The 16,330-nt window shown below is 43.3% G+C and overlaps 1 protein-coding gene across 7 annotated transcripts in view; it reads right to left on the bottom strand.

Annotated features, from left to right (window-relative positions):
- PROX1 (prospero homeobox 1) overlaps window positions 1-16,330 on the bottom strand; it is a 51,482-nt gene that overhangs the window by 11,727 nt on the left and 23,425 nt on the right. The gene's annotated exons all lie outside the window — the stretch shown is intronic.

Below are 16,330 nucleotides of genomic sequence, written 5' to 3'. Positions count from 1 at the left end.
ACACAGAGATTACTAGATAAAAAGGCAAGAAGTCAGAGCTGGCTTTCCTTTCCCCTCTGCAGGGGGTTGGGACTTGGTTACGTGGAACCTCAACGATAGAAAGAAAAGTCATCTGTTCCCAAACACAGTCTTATAAAGCGAGAAGCCTGCGTCTTAAGTGCCCGAATGACTTCCTATTTTTCTCCCTTGCCAGCTGATGCATTAATATTGCACACAGTAAATAGGGAGTTTAAGTCCCTCTCCTTGAGCACATGTGGGAGGCTGACAAGGGGCAGCACCTCAGCAGTATAATTTTCACTGCCCCATTGGATTCAACAGAGAGTTTACATCCCCTGCGGATGGTCCACTTCTGATTTTGCTGGGCTAGGGCACACGTTTTCCTCAGAAGCACTTTTTTCCCACTCATACTCCAAATTAGTGGTTCACTCTGCTGAATGTGGGATAAGGTACACACTGCCCTACATAAGGGTGCGCAATTTAGGCTGGCCCGTTGGTTCTCATAAGCGGATGGTGAAGATTTATTAGACGGATGTGTCTAATGGTAGTATAGCTGCAGAAACCAGTAGCAAAATTGTCAAGTCATTAGTGGCTGTGATTTCTTGTAAAATTTCACCAATAGGTAACAGCAACTTTATTTCAGTAAACTACCAAAAGTTGGGTGGACAGGAGAGGTAAGGCAAGTGCTTGTTGCAGCAGATTTTTAAGCACCTCTCAGAGATCAGATCAAAAGCCGCCAAACCACGCACACGGCAACCATAAAGCTATTCACCTTGTCTGGAGGGGCAGAGGGAGAGGATTAGATGTTAATTTTCAGTGCAGGGTCCCATGTTTAGAAGTACCAAGACCAACGCAACCGTTCTAATATTGTAACAGTGTCAGACAACTGCTTGGCTGTAGCACACAAATCTGAAGATCCTTCAGACAGGGACAGCTGGGCTAAGCTCAAACCCTTTTCTCATACGATGTCTAATCTGCGTTAAACTTCAGCTACATTTGCACGATTAGGCTGGCCAGAGCGTACCTACAGACTTTGCCTGCCGTATTGTGCTGGAGTCTGATAGTGTGTTGTATTACTAATGTTCCAAGAGTAAACACACTTGTAGGAAACAGCTATAGTTCAAGGCTGCACTTTAAAAAAAAAAAAAAAGTTTCATCAGTCTTAGCAAAGGAACAAACGGCAATAACACTCTGTATCATATTTTACAAAGCTTCAAAAGAACAATGTCCCGTTGAGTGAAATTCAGTAGCATTCTGTAAACATTAATTTAAGGAAATCAATAGGCTCTGTGAGCTAAAGCCATATTGCAAGATAAACTGGCTGGAGTGCTACTTTGTCAAACAGATTTTAGTTTTCTCGGCTAGATAAAGACGGTTTCAAAATGGGGCAACGTGTTGCAACCAAGGTTTGAAAACTATGTGGCCTTCAAACAGTCTGCTTGTTCCTACTACAAAGCTGGATAAACATACTTTAAAAATGATAAGATTGGGCCAGGATTGATTTTACTTTCAAATTTTATATAAAGTAGAATTCTTGGTGAGTGTGTGCTTGGATTTTTTTGATCCTAATTAAGAGCAGAAATATACAAGTGCTGAACAGGCTGCCAGGAGAGGTTAAATTATTCGGAGGCAGGTTTCTTGTTTTGGGGGGTGGGGTGGGGGTTTGCAATTGCAGGACGTGGATTTTAAAAGTCTTTATTCATGTTGACCTGGTGGGCAACAAGTCGCCTTGCCAAATAGGAAAGCCAAAATCTCTAGTAGACTTAGGATCAGAGGTCTTCAGCTGGTGAAAGCTGTTCATGTTGCAGGGCGCAAGGTCGTGGTAATGGGAGGTAAACAGGTTGAAGGGGGTGAGAGGGAGAAGCTTCTAGTTGGATGATGTAGACAGTAGCTATAGAGAGGGACTCTGCAGGGAGCCTCTTAACCCAACGATAAGGTATAAACAGCATCTATTAGACAAGTGATGGAGAACCTCTCCAGGATGATGAGCAAGTCTACTATAGGGGGACCAGTCTCATCATGGGTAGCTCCAGGTCTAGCTTTAATATGTGTGCACAGCGGTCTGCACCAGCACGAGCACAGAAACAGCAGAAGAGATTCAGGGGAAATACTGCTGAGAAAACCTCATACAAAGTACAAACTAGATGTGCACAGGCATCCCCCACCGCCAGTCAGGGTAAGGTGAGCTTTGCTGGCCCGGTGCAACCTTCCTAAAGGAGATGCTTGAGAAACTCCACTTGCATCACCCACGCACAGCCCTGAGCCCCTTCCTCACACGAGGAAGATTTAAGCCTGCAGGCCTTGGAGGCAAGCTGGCGCCTAAGCATTTATTCCCATAGCCGCCACAGCCTGTCATGAAGGAAACCTACCGAGGACAAGCCCCTCCCCATCCCTCCCTACCTGTAAGACACTGCATCAGAGCAATGCTGGGATCAAGCCAGCAGTAACACAGTGAGGCATCACACTACTTCTGAAGTCACTTCTCTGTGGGCTTGCAGGGAGGCTGGTGACACTGGGACCAGTCCCTTCCTTGCATGCATCCCACCGAGCCAGGAACCCCCCTGCTTTAATGAAGAGGTACAAGGCACCTATCCACTGGGCCCTCCGCAGACTAGGAACCTGCACAATTAGCAGCTGCAGGCACGGATCTGCTGTTGTCTCCAGGATAACGCTGCCCTGAGCAGCACTGCCCTGCCATCGGTTCTCCTGTGCTCATAAGGGCAGCGTCTGCAATACCCCTTGCTGGTGCCTTGGCTGCTGCCACATTTATCCAGCCCATCACCTCCCCTCATACACATGCTCTTTTCCCTAAGCGCAGCGAGCTGCTGCGTGGGACCATCTTAGCGCTGTGAGTTGGTGTGGCAGCATATCAAGCAGGAGGCTTTGGCTTCTACACAGGAATTGGAGGCAGGTTTTGGAGTAAGTTGCTACACTTTCTGGCGCGAAAGCCACGGCAGCATATGGCCCAATGTTCTCAGTTTAAGTCTGACACTTAACATTATTTAACAGTTTCTGTGTTAGGTGCTTTATAAGGTAAAGGAAATTAACAATTTTCAGCTAATTAGATCACTCAATTGGCTGAACATCCTGGACACCTCTTAGAAAAAAACAGGTTGGCTCAGGCAATGGAAAGGCTAATGCCTCTTCCATTATCACTTATGAGGAGAGAGAAATAGTTGGAAAGGATGCTTTTATTTTAAAAACACAAATGAAAAATACCTCAACTATTGGATGCTCCAGTAAACACACTTTTCTCCCAACCACCATCTTTCTAGAGAGTGGGGCGTCAGTTTGCCCATCGCCACATGTGTCCCAATCCCCCTGGCTACAGCAGTAGCTCTCTGGTGCCACCACGATCTGCATTTACTGCCTTCAGGTTTCCTCTCACCACTCCTGCCACACAAATCTGTTAAGAAATGATTTTTTAAAAAAAAGAAAAGAGGGACAAGAAATTGGGTGGCCGTTCGGGATGGTCCGCTCTCCCACTGTAGCACACAAAGAGAAGCCCACTCTTTTGGGACAGCACTAACAGCAGCACTGAGCCTGGTGTTTGGGAAGGAAAAAGCATTAGCCCAAGTCCGGCTCAGAAGAGAAAAATTAGGAAAATAACAGAAGTTTCACACTGCATTTGCTGTAACACTGTAACTTTTTAACTCTTTGTAAAAAGCTGGAAAACACATGCCCCTCAAATGACTTAAGAATGTATTTTAAGTGTTAGTTTGAAATGAAGCTGAGATCCCTTATCCCTTGACTAGAGTCTGGGGCACTAGTAATCTACTGCTGGCTTACTGTTATCTCCTCTGCCGAGCTCACAAAGAGGAGAGAGAATAGGCATGGCTCTTACAAGGAAAAAAACCTGACAGTAGGGATGCTAAGATGCCTGATGATATCGGGGAAGTGAAAGTGGTAGTGCAGTGAAAATGGATACTGCATGATACATTAGATTTAATCACTTGCATTTCAATTAAGCTTTTCCACAAATAAAGATTGGGAAGTACTCCGCAGGCTCCCTGCGCGGCTGGAGCGCCAAGCGCCGTTGGTGCTGCGTGCCCCGGCTGGACGCACACAACAGCGCTTCTGGGGCTCACTCAGGCTGAACCCCCCCTTCTGCCTCCCGGGGTTCTCCCTGTTAGGACCCATCTTCCCATTTCACAGTATGTGTGAGGCACCCTGCACCGCACACGTCACGGCATCGCCAGCACCCCTGTAGGATCCTTGTCCCGGGACTGCTGTGCCCATGGTTCAGGGGGTGAGCCTATCCACCACAGAAACACAGCTACTCTCTCATGCAAACACAACAGCCTTAACAGGCTAGTTTTTAAGCACAAAACTTGGTAAGACTTGAGAGTAGAGTGGGTTAAAACAAAATAAAAAGACTTTTTGTTTTCTATTTATTTAGACTTTTTGCACCTTGAAATTCAGTTCTCCCTTTCCCCGTCCTCAAAAATCATCAATAGCATTTTACTGGGGAGATGATTATCAAACTTCCTTTTCTGCCTTACTGATGGATTAGAACTGCATGAGATGTAGGGGCTTCTAATGGAAACTCTGATTGCCCTTAACTTACTGCATTGCCAGTGGCACTGCTGCAGAATGGAAAAATCACTAAGGCTCCTACAGCTTATGATAGTTGGGTGTCTAGTATGTGTTGGGAAATGTAAGGAAGAAACACAGGAGGGGTTACTGTCACACCCCAGATGCTGTCTCATACAAAAACTGAAGGAGAAATAAAACTCGTAGACAAGAATAGTCTAACTTTAACTCAGTCCCATTGTGATGAAATGCAATCTGCTACAAGAGGCTGCCTACAATGCCAAGCGGCATATTATGTACCCTGCTGCCAAAATTCTGGCAGGTACCGCATACAGGCGCCCACAAAAAACCTGTCCAGAAAAGTGAGTACAAGGATGACCACCCAATTCTGGCTCTGCTGCAGGAACAGCAGACAGGTTATTGCATACTCTCCTGGACACATCAGCCAGCTGGGAATGTGATGTGTTACTCAGAAGGACCGGGAGGTACAGCTTGGACTGTGATAAGCAGGTGTGTCTCTCACCAGCAGTAAGTCTTCTGCTTTCATGGTGTACTTCCATGCATAAAAGAGCTGGGCAGATAGAAACTGCTGGGTAGACCATGGATATAGAGGAAAACTGGTTCATAGAGCTTGTAGTGTGCAGGGATTTATTTATGTTCAGCAGAATTTGACCCCATAGATGAACCATTAACACTGCGGTAGAAGTGATAATGAAAGGTTTATAAATCTAGAATACTTCTTATATATATATAAAAACATCATAAAAGTTAGCAAACATCTGTAATTGGTGTTGCTTGCTCTTGCACTTTCTTCCCATCTCTCTGCATTGCAGACACCTTTGTGTTCTGTCTCTGGCCCTGAAAATCTCCACCTGTGCTCTCTCCCTCCTCAGTTTGTATGTGCTGGGGTGGGGGGAGCGTGGAGGGAGGTAGGGGAGAGGGATGGGAAGCAGGTGGTGTTTAATCAGCCTGGCAGGGAAAACAGGCAGTCACCGGGGTCCTTTTGGGGGTGTCATGAAGGTGGTAAGCGGGCCCCCTGGTAGCAGGGTACCTCCTTTCCTCTTTCCCATGGCAAGAGTAGGGGCAGGGGAAGGAAACTGCATGGTTATGGGTGAGGGGTGTTGCAAATGAAGCTCAGGTGCCCCCTGATTAACTCTCACCAACCTCCTCCCAATGAAACCACGCTTTTATGGGCATCTGGAGCCCATCGTGATGGGATAAACTGCTCCATCTATTCCACGCTGAGCCATGCAGCTAGACAAACTGGCCTACAAACACCCCGTCAAAAGCTTCAGCGCAGGACCTGCCGGGGACTGGTGAGCCTTGCAAGCCTGTGGGGTCAGAAGACGAAGTCTTACATCCTAATGCACTGAGCTCTCTCTTATTTGACTCCTCTTTATCCCTTGCGGAAGGAAATGGTGCGACTCCAGACGGCGCTGGATTAGATAACCTCGAGGCTGGGCCTCCTCTGATGGAGCCAGCCCTCTCTGCAATTGCATGAGATAAGCCACTTCGGCTTCCCCCTCAGCATTGATACTCAGCAGTTAAAGGGCTTTTATTTGCAACGTTGATTTCCCCTCTCCCCTCTAAAAACTTTCTGAAGTTGTAGATTACTACTGCTTTAAATGCATTTATGCGTCTACGCCACTGTTCTCCCCTAAGTCCCAATCAATGCAGCAGCCTTTCTGCTTAGCAACAGAGATCATGCCACCCTGGTCTGCTGCTCTCTACAAAGCCTCTCCATTAACTACAGAAACAAGTTCAAGGCCACATCTTTGAGCACTCTGGACCACCACCTGGACACCGCTTCTTCTGATGGCACATTTCCACTAGAGCCTTGAAACTGCCCCCCCCCGCCCCCCGCAGAGGGCAGTTCATGAGTCCCTCCGGTAGCACACAAAAGAGGCAGAGCCTGGCTGCGTACCTTCCCCCTCTGCAGATAAGAAAGATGAACCTTGCCCCTTCCAGATCTAAAGGGAGAAATCATCTCCAACATGTTGATTACCTTCAGCCAGCCCTTCTGGCTGTCCCCCTCTCCCTCTCGCCCACCCACACGTGCATGTCAGGAGGGCGCCAGGCTCTTTCTCTGCACTGTGAAATCCAGCTGTACTCTAGTCCTGCAGGTGATGGGCTCGGTGTAACTACAGAAAGTGACCCAGTACTCTGAAGACTCCCTCCGTCTTGGACCAAACAATATTTCCTAACTTCACTTCTTGTGTTACTAGTATTGCTTCAATAGGATACTGAACCATGACTGCTTCACCTCCCAGGTTATCTCTCTCTCACGCAGGCGAAGGACACACAGTTCTCATGCACCCCTGCAATATTCTGCTGTTACTTCCTCACAGCTTCAGTATTTCAACCTTACAGATTGAACTGTCTTTGAAAACAGTGTTCCCATTGCACTCCACACCAATGCTGGAAAGTCTCTGCGCTGCCACTGCTCTCTCAGCCCAGGGTTACCTGCTTTGAGAAAGGGCAGGACCCCAGAAAGCTGGCCCAGCCACCAGCATGGGTCACAATACTGCTAAACCTCTCCCATGGTTTCCAAAGGTTATGACAGTTTGATAATTCACATTATGAAAGCCTGACTCCCGTCCATTTTAAAACACACTGAAGATATCACGCAAAGAGTGTTCTGCATGAGGGTGACCTATTCAACGTCCTATAGAACAGGCGATCCTATCTGAAAGACTTCTGCTAAAGTCAGTCACACAGCACTGACCCCGCACCGTGAGATGGTATCGCCTGGGACCTCCTCTTTTGGCAAGTGCACCTTACAAAAATAAAAACAACGCCCCACTCCACCCCACACCCATAAATACGATGGCTCTGTGGCTCCAAATCCAGGTCTGCATTTAATTTCTAGTTGTAAAATAAACAAATGAAACTTTTTTCCAATTAACATTTAACATATATTCACATACTTGACTGTACAGTAATACAACAAAAGACAGCTCTTCAGCTGGCACAGATTAATTAGTTGCAATGATTGCTGGAGCTGACTTACACCAGAAACTGAGAATCCAGCCCAGAATTTAGTTCAGTGTCACGCAGAAAAAGCATGGGGTGTGTGCGATGCAAAGGGAAAAATCTTACAAAGCTAGTAAGCTAACCCACTATTTCACATCTTTCTGGTAGGACATCTATATAGAACAGCTTAGATCAAGTTTAGAAGATCAAACATTTTCCTCAATTTTCACAGTACAAAATGTTCTATGTCTTTTTAATGTGAGACATTAAAACAGGATATAAGAAATTTCAGCCGATCAGGTCTTGTGAACAGCTACCCTCCTCCTTCACTAAACAGTGCTGCTTCTCCGAAAGTTCTGAGTGAGAAATTTAGCTATGTCCTCTAAAAGAAATTAAGGAAGTCTGGAAGAAACATGTGCAACTTGCATGTTACCCGTTACTACAACTAGGATTTATTAAATTGTAAGAGAAATCACTGGTTTCTTTTCCTTTTCTTTTTTCCCCCTCTTTTTGTTTTTGCAAACACCACATTTTAAATTGAACTGCCTAGCCTAATGAACTCTATATGCAGGATGAATGAAAAAGCCTTTCAGCTTATGAAGGGTAAGACTTTACATGAGTGAGGGACAACATGGGTTAAAATTCACCTTGCTTCTCACTCCTCATCTACGATGGATTTTTGGAGAACGACAGACATCTGGAAATCAGTTTTACACAGAAAAATAGAAAACAGGGAAGAACTAGGAAGATGAATAAAGGCTCATCACAGACACAAAAGACCAGAGCAAAAAGAAGCTTGGATTTGGGTATTCTTGTCTGGCAAGGAGGCAGGCAGTAAGGCTAATGAAGCATTTGCGATATGGGACGTATGCCAGCGTAACAAAGAAGATGTGCATCAGCTCTGCAGATGTGCCAAAGCCCCCAGAGCAAAATAATGACATAATCACCATCAGTGTCACAGACCAGACTGTACACAAGGTGACATGGGAGAGAATAAATAAGAGTCTTTAGAGGCCTATACTACACACACGGGAAGGAATAGCCATTCCTCACAACTGCCACAAGAGAGTGGCGAGATGTTGGGTATAATGTGTGCAGCTAGCAAAAGAAACCTTGAATTGTGCAAGGCTAACACACTATAAATTGGTGCTTTTCTCGATCTCCAGTTGACGTTTCAATTCCCACTACCCCTTGTTGAATGCAAAATGAAATGGCAGTAGGAGTCGGAAGAGTTTGCCAAGTTTTATTTTGTTTTGTTTTTTGTTGGTTTCTTCTATTTTTTTCCCTTTTTTTTTTTTTTTTTTTTGAAGGGGGTTGGCTTTTTGCGAAGAGGATGGGGCAATAACGATGAGTACTGGTAAATAATTGTAAAAGAAAAAAAAAACAACCAAAACACCCAAACCAAAACACAGCACACCACCACTACATGCACACATGCGCACAGGCACAGAAACCCAACACCATTCAGCTGGAACAATCCTAGGATTCCCCCAAAGCAAAATTAGAAACAAACGAGGACGGGTTTTGCTTTTTTTTTGGGGGTGTGTGCTTTCTGGTTTGCTGCTATCCATGAACTAAACCAGGAAAAATCCCACTAAAATATTTTTCCACGCTAAAAGACAAGATTACATTGATTTTATTGATCAGTAATAAAACACCGCTTAGGGCAATTTAGTACTTAACATGTTATTTGCGGTGGGGAGTAATCTGAAAAGCTCTGAGTAGCCTTAAATCATTTCACAACAGCTCTTCCTGCATAAAAGCAAGTGTTCGCCTCTGTACAGCTGTGTGATTTTGTGGTATATTTTTTTACAAGACTTTTGTCAATTTTTAAAGGGAACATCTGTTTGATAAAGTAGAACAACACTGGTAGTAATCCACAGGCCTAAGTGGGCAAACTGTGAAAGAGCAGGAGATGTGCTGAAGGCGCCAACAGGACTCTTGCAGAAGGAAGGCTCAAGTACGTAATTGTTTGCAGGATCTGGCCCTACAAGAGATGCTCAGAAGAACAAAGCACTTGGCTTCACCAATGTCCCTTTTCATTGCTTCTAATGAAAGATTCATAAGAATAACTTTAATTTTTTATGATCTTTTTTTGCATTACTGTATTAGCTGCATCTACTTTGTATGCAATTTCTTCTTAAATACAGAAAACCTGTCTCAAAATGCCAGGCATAATAACTTAATCAGTACAGTAATTGATCCTGATTATTGTGTGGTCCTTCTCAACAGCAAGGAAGTGAATTTGAGCCCAAAAAATGTTTTATATGATTATTCCTTTTCACTGCAAAGTGATGTATTTATGAAGAATGCGGGGAAAGTTCTTTTTTATTTTTTTAAAGATGAAAAAAAATATTAAAACCTCCCTAATTTTCTAGTTAAACTGTTCAGTGGAAGAATGATTGTATTTGTCCTTTTTGGCTTCGCCCAATTAATTGGAGCAGTAACATAACGATTGTTAATAAACAGCTCTAATTTGAGTGTACTTCTTGCCTATCTCCTAACCGCACCATATCTTTGTTTTGCGTATCATCAGGGAAAACAAGGAAGCATGTATATAATTTTGTTCTGTTGTATATGAAGTTTAATAATTATGCCACAGAGGATTCTAAATTAATCGCGGAAGACACAACATTATTAATAATCTGTTTAGCAAACTCCAGCATCTTTGCACTTTGATGTCAGGAGCAAAGACAGTATGAACTGTGGCAATTTTTTAAATTGGGCGAGTGTTTGTTTCTGTTACAGCTTATACCAATGTTTTCTTTTATGCTTTTTCTACTGTTCACCTTTCTTCCCTCTAAGAAAAAAAAACCACAAAAACAAATCACAAAACAAACCCACAGAACTACTCAACAAACAAGTCTGTGCTTATTTGGGTGCCTTTCGATCAAAGCTGACAGATCGAATTTTTCATTTATTTACCAAAGTTTCATTGCAGCCATTCTTCATAATTACAGCAGCCTTTTAATTTTTTTTTCTTCCCTTGAATAGGAGAGAAGGGGTTCTGAGAAAGTTTTTAATTAGCTAAATAGGTCTGTGTAATCTAGATGAAATAAACACGCCCGTTTGAAAGGGTTGTTAGAACTTTTCCAGCCATTTAATCCATAGATGGCTGAACACAATGATACCTTCCACAGAAAGCTACAGCCACCATCAGCAGCTGTTAGAAGAGAGCTTGCTCCCTGCTCCTATTGATAACCCTTTGTGGAATGAAGAAAAAGAGCTGAGGGAAGGAGAACTGAATGTCAGACAATAGACATCGCTATACACACTGTCTCTGAACTTTCCTCATCTCTGAAGGACAATTAATTATGAAGGCCTTTGGGGTAGGTCGAAGCAAGGGAAAACCTACTGCTGGCCCAGCACTCCAGCCGCTATCTCTGTGTTTGTTAAATGGTTGTGCCTGTTGGGGAACCAGAGTAGCAGCCACCAAAATAGCCAATAGATCATTTAGGAAAAAAGAGCAAAAGATTTTTTTTATGTGTGTCTGTCCTTGTATAATTCTATTCTCACTGTGAAATCATCCATACACAAAACACAAGGACAATTTTTTTTTTTTTTTTAGAAGAACCACAGGGTAGGTTACAGTCAGAAACGGCCTCTCAGTGGTGTGTTAAAAAGGATGGTCTTTTCACCAAATCATTTCACAGAGGCAAAACAGACAAACACAAAGAGTTGAGACTTTTTCTCCTACATTAAATAGAGTAACTGATAAGGTCAGACATATGATACCTAAAGACATGAATCTGTGAACTCTTGAAGTCAAAGGACTTCTCTGTGCAAAGGAACAATCTTTCAAAGGAAATAGATCATAGAACTCCACTGAATCCCCTTTAAACTTTATGAAGCAGGAGGAGAAAAAGCTCTAAGTAGGGAAGCTTGACAGAAGAGCCTTGAACTATTTTCTGAAGGAAAGATGAGACCCTCCCTAGGCTGCCACAAAACATCTTTTTTTTTCTAAAGGCTCTTCTGAACTTTGATATGTGCCAAGACACCGCTATTGAAAGCTGTATAATTATGTGCTATAGCCACTGTAGAAAATGCTTTGTTCACCACAACAAAGAACAATAAGCAAAGTAAAGTGACATTACACTGTATCTTTTTCTTTAAGAATGTTGAGAAAGGTCACGGTATGTTATAACTAATAAAGCTGTTGAGTAAGGAAGTTTAAAGTTGATCTTGCTGTGCTTAAATGTAACCCAATGACAAAAAGGCAGAGGGAACTAAAATTGTAATGACATTAAAAAATAGATCATATATCAATGTGCCAACTTCATTACACAAACACCTTGAATCCAAAGGACACAAACAGAAAACCTGAGTGTACTCTTGCAACAGTATTCCTCTCGCAATTCTCTCCCTAATAGCTTCCAACTACAAGCTGCAGTTCAACTAACTGCAAAAACTGATTAATAAGCATTAATTGATACATGTAATGCACGGACCTTCTATTGCAAGCTGTGGATTTTGTTACTTGACTAAAAACCAGGTTCATTTCCTCTGCAGTTTCAAGGAAAGCGCTGCTGTTTCACAAGAGAACCTCTCCAAAATGAAAAGAAAAAAAAAAAAAAGGAAAAAGGCCTGAGGGCATCAATTAATCCTGAAACCAAGACTTCTAAGTGAAAAAGAAGTTCCATGTAGACACCTGTGTTTCAGTTTTCCTTCAGAGGGATCAGGACAGTTACGTTTGCTACTCTCAAATTTCCAAAGCAGCTTTACCCTTCTTGCCGCAGTTCACCAGACAGCAGCCTTCTGACTTTGTCTTTAAGAATGCTGAGAACGACGTTGAAACGCTACAACAATAAAGCCCTTGAAGGAGGAAGTATACAGCTGAGAGGAAAAAATGCAAGGAGTTTAATGCTGAAACAAACAACTGTCCCATTAGGCTGTGGCCACTGCTGGTACCACCAGAAGTGCAGAGACTGCCACGGCAGAGCGGTTTGTAGGGAAAGAGCAATCTCTGAGATGGAAGTTAGCAAGTTACAGACTTGATTTTCACTTCTCTTGACACCACTTTGCACTGCTCCGGTTGTGTAAAGGAGTATTAGGGTGGTAATAAATTGCACTTTATGGTGCCTGTGTATTGCAAAACCACTCATAAGTGGCCTTAGTTTAAATAAGAATCAGGTTCAAAGGTTTTAATTCTGCTTTTGATGAACACCAATTCAGTTCAAGATGAATCCCGCAGATTAAACTGGGAAGAATACAGGTTCCTAAAATAAGCACGAGTGGCCAGAATTTTCGATAATTTAGGATGTCTTAATTTCTGGATGCAGTGCTGCGCACACTTCACTTTCAGGGAATGGACCATCGAGGACCTCCTGACAAAGTGGCTCTCATTAATAGATCTCCAGTTGAGCATCCCAAAATGGAATTGGCCTAAAACCATCATCACTTCTGAAAATTTTGGCAGCCAGCATTCCTCTCAAGGGTTCATAGGCCGCTTACGTGACTGGGTTATTGCTTAGATTTTATAGGTGATGTTATTTGAATTGTTTTACATAATCTCTTTGATTTTTATGGGACTAACTCAGAGTGCCTTAAGTTAAACAGTCTGCTAAGACTTGAGTACAACTGGTCTTAATTAGGTTTTTCCCACTGGTATGATTTCCCCCTGCCAAAGGCAGAGCAAACTTCTTAAAAATGGTTTTCTCCCCCTTCGAAACGATGACACGTGCCGTAACTAGCGCTATGAAAAGAGGCAATCATCGCGTCAAGCCCCACTGTACCAAAACTGCATACAGTGTATTTGTGCAAATAACGCAGCTTGGCAGACGTTTCACTATTGTGATCAATCTCAATAACTATGTCTGCAAAATCGGGTGAGTTCCCGTGAAGCAGCAGGCAGGCTGAGCTCAGAAAGATGGCGTGTGCAGGGCTTGCTTTGGTGCTCATTTGCTCGCTACGCAGAAGAGCATAGCAAGTGTACGGAGTAGGCAGGAGGGCATAGAGCGAAATCGCTAGCACAGAGAGAGACCCTAAGACTTCAGAACTAAGACTGAGTTGTTAAGTGCCCACAAGGAAAAGGAACAGCATCATGCAGAGAGACATTAATATACACAGAATGACGGTAACTACAAAAAAATGCTAAGGAAACGAGGATGATGGAGCAGGAGTGGGAGCCAAAGCAAAGCTAAAATCCAGGTATTGCTCTCAGGCCAATTTCTTTTGCTGGTTTTAGGTACATAAATTGGGGGGAAAAAAATCTTATTATGGTTTTTAACCATATTTTTATTTTAACTCACAGCATGGTGTCCCGCTTGTTTGAAATCATCCTGCTACTGTGAGCTCTGATGATCTGTGTTGGGATGGATTTTGAAAGAGACTTACGAAATTATTTGGGATTTTGTTTTCTTTTAATGTACAGCAACAATACGTGACTTTAATTATTGCAGCTGGCATTGAAAAGCCTATAGCAACACCACAGATGAGACAGATATCAAGTGGCACAGCAAGCTGTCCTCTCTTTCTGACCAACTTTGGCATTTGTGCTGGGACACTGACATTTGTGGCTCTCATTCACCAGGACAACCCACCTTCTCCCTCCCTGGAGAAATGACTCCAGAGCAGAGAAGCATCTTCACCTTCCTCAAAAAAATAGTGGGGTTTTCTCCCCCCTTTCAAAACTCAGTTTAAAATTGCTCTGGGCAGCTCAGCACAGGTTTCTCCACCTAACACTACTGCAAAAGAAAGAAATGTGGAACTGGCTACACACATACACACAAACGTGTGCACACAAACCACAGGCAAAGTTGCATCGCACTGGAGGAGGTGTTGTATCTGTCTCTGGCTCACAGCCACAAGGGTACAATGGCAAAGCTAAAAACGATCAGACATGTGGTTTGTTAAACATCTTATTTGACTTTGCTACAAGCTGTCAGTTGCAATGTGCAGGGAAAGGAACACAGTACCACAGATTCCTGAGCAAATCAATGGCACAGCCTGATATGGACCAAATGCACATTTTAGCTTTATCATTTCTTCCTAACAGCCAATTTAGGAGTAGTAAAGTATATGCATGAATTTCACCCAAGAAGAGATAAAGAGGAAGGTTTAGGAATAGTAGTGTAGGTGATTTAAGAGAAACAGCATATCAGACTAATCAGAAGATCAGCAAAGCATCACTGAAGTATGAGAGGAAGGAACTTTGATGATGCTAAATATGGCAAATGCTCAGTTTGCTAAATCCTTTTGGATCCAATTTCAACATTACAGTACTTGTCATTTTTGCTTTGCAGCTTGTGGGGGAGGGGCCAGGCATTTATCAGGAAAAGTTATACTGGTTATATTAAAAACTGCACCGTACAGTTTAATGATCTCATAACTGCTGGATCTTCAGTGCAAAACCAAGATTCAAACCTCCTCAAAGTTCTCATTATATGAGATAACACAAGAAAGACTGAGTGAAAGGATCTGCAAATCATTGTCATTTATAACATCTCCTTCCCTCCGTGACGGGGGGAAAAAAACCAACAAGCGGCTCCTTTCCTACCAGCTGCTAGACCACTCGGTAGAGGAGACTGCAATCACTAGCAGTGCTAAACACACAAGATTTCAATTTTCTCATCTACCCAAAAACACCTACATGGTCCCCACAGTTCTTTACTGAAGGAATCCATTTGCATTAACACTGCAACTGATGTTTCAAAAAGGAGTAGTAAGTGCCTGAAATCATTAAAGATACAAGAACCTTTGAGGGCAAAGAACATTTCAACTTAGTGTTTTGCAAATAGAAAAAAAGTTGCTTTGAAAAGAAAAAAAGCTTGAGGGGATTTAAGCACGTTTTGACAGAAAAAAGTTGGTCACAACTTATCTCCTTATGTATTACCTTTTCTTGTCCCGTCTTCAGCTTTTATACCTTGGCATATAGGCAGGGCCACCTCCCAGTGGTGGGAGCCTCCTGTCTTGCCCGTGCCTGAGTACCTAGCAGGGCCAGAGCCCTCAGGAGGGCCTGGGGGGCCACAGCACACCAAACATGAAGTCTGGATGTTGTCTTCAGCTGCAACAAATGGCAAACCCCTCGAGGAACACCCTCTTCTCTCCTCTTTCTTCATCTGCTGCTTCCATGCAACCATTCTACCAGAAAACTCTGCCTGCCCAGAAGAGGGGGAAGGAGCCAAGAGAACCGAGAGGCTTTGCTTGGAACTTTTTTGCATCATCTGAACTTACGTGCTGTGAAAACAAGCACTGCTAAAAATCCCTCAGAAGGATTTTATGCAGGAAAACACCCTCCTTATGCCAACACATGTCACTTTTGCTACAGGAGGGGGCTCATTATGCCACTTGACCCCGAGTGAAAGGTGCAGACAAAAAAAAAAAAAAAAAAAAGTAATTAGTACCACCATCACTTTCCCACTCCACTTCACCAAGAGATGGGATTACTCGAGCCTCCCCCTCATGCACACCCTGATCAAATGCATCATTACATCTGACTACCTGAACAATGCAAACTGCCATCCTCAGCAGGGAGAAACACTCTCCCGTGGTATCACCGAGGGTCAGCATGTTAATGATAACAATAGTCTGCTGAGCTACCAGGCTGGCCTGTAAACAGGAATCTTAATCAAAGCCACAAACCCGTTACAGCAGAAAACAGAGAGCATTTACTTCCAGTAGTCATTTTATCCTGCAGCTTGACAAAGCAAATGCATTTTAGTTCTCTAAATCAAATGATAGGAAGCAGAGGAAGGTAACTGCAAGTGTTTGATCATGCAATTACAGAGCTTCAGAAGAGCTGTGAGGTGACTTCTTTCAGTACTGTCCCTCCTAAAGGAAACTTCAAAAAGTCGAAACTAAGAAACTTACCAAAAAAAGTTAAAACTTT

Source organism: Falco naumanni, chromosome 12 (genome assembly GCF_017639655.2).
Source record: "Falco naumanni isolate bFalNau1 chromosome 12, bFalNau1.pat, whole genome shotgun sequence".
Lineage (NCBI taxonomy): Eukaryota > Metazoa > Chordata > Aves > Falconiformes > Falconidae > Falco > Falco naumanni.
This window is presented reverse-complemented; position numbering and strand designations above follow the sequence as displayed.